At 54.0% G+C, this 5829-nt stretch overlaps 1 long non-coding RNA gene across 1 annotated transcript; it reads right to left on the bottom strand.

Annotated features, from left to right (window-relative positions):
- Nucleotides 1-3195: 3195 nt before the first annotated feature.
- Nucleotides 3196-5717, bottom strand: LOC122223753. Its single transcript, XR_006204459.1, has 3 exons — nucleotides 5668-5717; nucleotides 4826-5079; nucleotides 3196-3299 (listed from the first exon to the last, which is right to left on the bottom strand). It is a non-coding gene; the product is annotated as an uncharacterized LOC122223753 (long non-coding RNA).
- Between the last annotated feature and the right edge of the window lie 112 nt (nucleotides 5718-5829).

The following is a 5829-nucleotide window of genomic DNA, read 5'->3' as shown; positions in this document are numbered from 1 at the left end:
CCATGAGAACGCCAGCTCTTCAAAGGCATTTTTGTCTTGCTCACTGCTGGACCCCCAGCACCTAGAATGATGCCTGGAACATAGTAGGTGCTTGGTAAAGATATGAGGAATGAATACATGAATCTGGTGGTGGCAGCCCAAATGTCACCTCTTTTGTGAGGCCTCCCTTGATTTCACCCGCAAGTGAAAGGCCTTGACCTCCCCCCGCTTCCTCCCCACTGTTTTCAGCTTGCTGCTTATGTGTGTCCCTGGGGACTGAGCCACATTCATCTCTCAGTCCCCAGCCTGCTCTCAGCATGCCAGAGACACTCAGGTAATCACGCTCCCAGCTCTCATTTCCACCTGCCCACAGACCCAGATTTGGGAAGCAGTTTACACGTGGCATCTCAGTTAACCCTCAACATAGCCTTCTGAGATATGCGGATCACCCCTGTTTGTGGACGTGTCCCGGAGAGGAGTGGTCACTGGCCCTAGACTGCTGGTTTGGGCAGAGCCAAGCCTAGAACCCTCGACTCCTGCTTTCCAGGGAGCAGAGTGCATGAGAATTACACACTGTCGGAGCACCTCACGCACGAGGACCTGAACCTCAGCCTCATCAGAACCTGAAGGGCCCCCAGGCTGGAAGCTGATACGGCAAGAGCCTCGGATTTATCGTAAGAAGCCAGAAATCCTAAGTTGGCAATTAATTCAAATGAAGCCAAAACCCAGAACAGATTCTCCCGTGGGCTGGATGCCACCCTTCGGCCAGCACTTTGCGACCTGCGTTCTGGCGAGGTTCTATCTAGATTCTAGATGGTCGTCTATTTTGTAGGCAAGAAAACAGGCCTAGAGAGGGGAGTGATTTGCCCAAGGCTACATGGCAAGAGCCAAGATTTTGAAAATTTCTGGTCTAGGGGCGCCTGGGTGGCTCAGTCGGTTAAGCATCCGGCTCTTGGTTTCGGCTCAGGTCGTGATCTCATAGTTCATGAATTCGAGCCCCACGTCAGGTTCCACACTGTGCAGAGCCTGCTTGGGATTCACTCTCTCTCTCCCTCTCTCTCTGCCCCTCTCTGCGTGTGCTCTTTCTCTCTCTCAAAATAAATACACTTTAAAAACAAAAAAGGAAAGAAAATTTCTGGTCTAGAGAAGGCAGTATTTTATGGGGAGTGACCCGAAGCTCCCCACCCCGGAGTCAGTCCCTGCTATTCGCTGTAAGGCAGCCCAGGCCAACAGGGAAGAGGGAAAACAGATGCCTAATTCCAGGGTCAGGAGGCCATGGGGAGAGCTGAGTTTCAGAAGCAAATAGACCCGGGTTCAAACTCCAACCCAAACCCCCATCAGCTGTTGTGACATGTGGCCTCGGGCAAGGTTCTTCCCTCTCTGAGCCACGCCTCTCCTCCGTGAGCTGGGCACACGATACCCTGGGTAAGAAATGACTGGCTCCCGAGCTCGGCTGGGACTGGGCTTCGAGTACTTCCGAGGAGAACTGATGAGGTTGCCACATAGAATAGACACCGCCCCGATTCCTGTTTCTTCAGCCTCCCAGGTGCCCACACGAAGACTGTGCCAGAGCAGGCTGCTTGGCTTCCAAAGAGGCCTCGGCAGAACAGGTCTGGTGACCCTGGGGCTAACCTCCTGTCCCAGCACACCCTCCCTGTCCCAGCACTTTCACACACGGAGCAGGCGGCTGGATTCCACCATTAATGCTTTGGCCTCTGGCTAGGCAGCCACCCCAGCCCTGCAGCTGCTGCTACTGTGTTCCCCTAGTTCCTCCTACGGCAGGAGGTAATTTGGGCAGAAATGCCTCCCAGGTCCCCGCTGCACAGTCCCCTGCCCCACCGTAGCCCTGTGTCCCTCTTTCCCCGCCCCGGAGCCATTCTCTCCTCGGGCCTGGCCCCTTCTGAACTCCAGATGCCGGACCCCATTGACTCTCAGGCCTTCCCCGCCCCCTCTCCCACAGCCCCTTAAACTTACCCCACTCATGCCAGGCCAGAGGCCTCCTGCCCACCTTCCTGAGCTGGTGGGCCTCAGGCCCCATAGGTCCTGCCCCCTGAACGCTCTTTACATCCCCTGAGCATTCATCTGAACCTTATGGCATGTCACTGGTCACTGTAGCTGCCCCCTGATTGGTCCTTGACCTTCAGTCTTGCTCACCTCTGCCCACACTCCCCGCCTCCCACAGCCAGAGGAAGCTTTCTCTTTAGGGCTTGGACTCACGACCCGAGATCGACAGTCGCATGCTCTACCACCTGAGCCAGCCAGATGCCCCCAGAGGGAGCTTTCTAGAACTGTCTGGCAAGGGCCTTCCAAGCTCAAGTCCCTTCTTCCAGGGCTGTCATCTACTCTGACAGAAGGGCAGCTCATCCCAGCATTCAAGGCCCACCAATGTCACCTGCCTCATTTCTTGCATCTGATAACACCTGCCACACATGCTTTTATTCCCTACATCTGAGTTTAAAAATTATTCATCGGTACCCTGAAATTAAAATTGAATTGGATGTCCTATATCTTACTTGGCAACCCGAGTGTCAGTCCAAACATCCTAGACATCATGAGGTTTTAGTGTAATTTTTGGTGCAGCAACTGGGACATACTTAACTACTAAAAAAAAGTTCATTGTTTAACTAAAATTCAAATTTAACCGGGCACCCTATATTTTTATCTGCGAAATCAGGCAACCCAGATCTTACACAGATAACAGGGACCGGGGAGGGGGGCTGTCAGGGGTCAGAGAGCCCCAACTTGGACCCAGAAACCCTGCCCGTTATTCTGCCCGGAAGTCTCCTTCCCAAACGCCCAGCCTCGTCCATGGAGCCCAGAGACTCCTCGGGAGGAGCTATTCCACTTAGGCCACGTCTCTCCTCTCCCTGGGCCTCAGCTTCCTCTTCTAGCAAATGAAACTAACGGTTTTTCCATCCTCTCAGTCTCTCCCAAGGATCAAACCCCTGACTAGAGGAGGGGATTCCCAGCTGGCAGGGCGTGCCCAGAAGGCAAACAGGCTTGGGGGGAGTTTCTGTTCTTTGGCTCATGGAAGGACCTTGAGGAATGATTAGGATGAACGTCTTCCCCCAACCCAAAGCACCTTGTAAACCAGTTAAACCACCTCCTCAGTGGTAATTGATTCAGGCAAGCAGCATCCGCACATGCTAAAAACCACTGGATCAAAATTTGTTGGGGATCAGGGCATTCACATAGCATCAAAGAAGTTACCTTATTGTAGGTAGACCGGGCCGGGCAACAACAGGGAACAGTCCATCACCTGCCCTCTGATCCGAAGGAGACCTGCCAGGTAAACTCCATGCTTAACCTGGGATTAAACCCTGAACCAGAAAAAAAATAAAATAAAATAACAGCCAGAAAGGACATTACAGGGGCATCTGGGGCGATGGAACGTGGACCCGGGACTAGGTAACAGTATTGTATCAATGTTAAAGTTCCTGAACTTGATCACTGAACAGTGGTATGTCAGAGAACAGCCTTGTTCTTAGGAGAAATGTGGTGAAGTATTCAGAGGTGAAGGTCACATATCTGTAATTCTCTATGGCTCAGCAAAAGCAAACATATAGGGAGGATGGGAGAGAGAGAGACAGGTCAAATGGTAACAGTGGGGGAATCTGATAGTTCATTGCACTGTTCTTGCAATTTCTCTGTCCATTGGGTATTTTTCCAAGCCTGAGGGCACACCCAGAAATAAAATATCAGAATTAGAAGTGGTCTTGGGGCTCCTGGGTGGCTCAGTCAGTTAAGCATCTGACTTTAGCTCAGGTCATGACATCTGACGGTTTGTGAGTTCCAGCCCCACGGCCGGGTCACTGCTGTCAGCACAGGGTCCTTTTCGGATCCTCTGTCCCCCTCTCTCCCTCTGGCCCTTCCCTGAGCACACACACACACTCTCTCTCTCTCTCTCAAAAATAAACATTAAAAAAAAAAAAAGAAAAAGTCTTAAAGACACTGTGCCCTCCCCCACCTCCCACAGAGGAAGACCCTGAATGGGGAAGGCCTGAGCCTGTCACACCAGTGAATGGCAGTTAAAACTACCCGCTTGATTTGAGTTCTAACAGCAGGAGGGGGCCACCTAATCAATGTCATCCCAGCCCCTCTCTCTGCTCCCCACATACCCCTCGACACTATGGCCGCCCTACTGTCCTGCAGGAGGTGAGCAGTTCCCGTGGAGTCTGGGGAGAAATCTAGCCCTCCCTCTCCAAAGAAACAGAACTACTGTGATCTTAAAATTGTGATCAGTAATTTTGATCAGTCGGTGGCTGGCTCAGTCGGTGGAGCATGCGACTCTTGATCTCAGGGTTGTGAGTTTGAGCCCCATGTTGGGCATAGAGATTACTAAATAATAGTAATAATAATAATAATTTATTTTATTTTATTTTTAATTTTTTTTTAACGTTTATTTATTTTTGAGACAGAGAGAGACAGAGCATGAACAGGGGAGGGGCAGAGAGAGAGGGAGACACAGAATCTGAAACAGGCTCCAGGCTCTGAGCAGTCAGCACAGAGCCCGACGCGGGGCTCGAACTCATGGACCGTGAGATCATGACCTGAGCCGAAGTCAAACGCTTAACCGACCAAGCCACCCAGGCGCCCCAATAATAATTAATTTTAAAATGTGACCAATACAACTGAAATCATGCCTAACTGATCTGCTCTCACATTTACCCTTGTAGTCTAAGGCAGCAGATCTCTTTCTCTGTCCCTCTCTCCACACTGTCCCCACTCCTCTTTTAAAACCAGCTGTTCACTCCCCCACAGGCCTAAATCTTCCCCCACAGTCCCCCACATTCCAGTTCTCTCCACCCAGGCCCCCATACTGCCTCATCCCGACTTCACATCATACCATTGTGCCCCCATCTCCGCTGTTCCAGTCCCTCGGGGCTTTTGTGACCTTGTGTCTGTCCACCTTGTTCCTACCTCCAGGCTCTGCCCAGTTCCTTCTGCCTGGAAGGCCCAGTTCTCCGCCTGGCCAGAACCATGCTGCAGGAACACATCACCTGGCAGCCTGACCAAGTCAGATTATCAGGAGCTCACATCCGGGTCCAAGACCATTCCAGGAGGCTAGGGCCAGAGAGCCCCCCAGGGACCATCGTGGGCCTACACAGAGGAGATACTGTTAAATTCACTCATTCAACAAGTATTGAGCACCTACTGTATGCCAGGCTCTGTGCTAGGCTCCGGGCATGCAGGGGACTTCAGAGCAGAGTCCTGCCCCCAGGGAGTCCACAGCCCACTGGGATGCGGTGGGGCTGGGGGCAGACCGTCCCCGATACAACACACGGGATGACTTCGGCTCCAAGCCAAGTGCTACGAAGACACAGGGTCAGCCTGGAGACGGGGAGCAGGGCAGGACTTGAGTAGGGAACAGCTGACCTGACAGCCAAACAGTAAGCCAGGGCTGGCCCTGAGGCAGCTGGGGATAGTGTCCCGGAGAGAGGGAACAGCACGTTCACAGGCCTGGAGGGGGCCCGAGCTAAACCGGGTCTGGAATATGGAGGCCTGTGAGGCCCAGCCCCGCGCTCAGGGCCACCCTGCGAGGTTAGGCCAGGCGTGGCCTGGTGGTTTCCGGATTTTAAGTTCCGGATCCCATCGCGGGAGGGCGCCACCTTCCCCCTCTCTGGCGACGAGCCGGGAGGAGCGGAGGGTGGAGGGGTGGGGGAGGCTCTGGGAAGGCCGACGTCTCACCCGAGGCCGCCCAGCGAGCCGGGCCCGGCCGAGCGCTAGCGGGGCGACCCCACCGCGGGCCACGTGCCGTGCGCGGGGTCCCCCCGCCGCCCCTTCCTCGCGGCGGCGTGAGGGGCGGGGCCGCCCGCTCGGCCCCGCCCCCCCTCCGAGGGTGACGCCGCC

The sequence above is a fragment of the Panthera leo genome, chromosome B4, assembly GCF_018350215.1.
Source record: "Panthera leo isolate Ple1 chromosome B4, P.leo_Ple1_pat1.1, whole genome shotgun sequence".
In the NCBI taxonomy this organism is placed as follows: domain Eukaryota; kingdom Metazoa; phylum Chordata; class Mammalia; order Carnivora; family Felidae; genus Panthera; species Panthera leo.
This window is presented reverse-complemented; position numbering and strand designations above follow the sequence as displayed.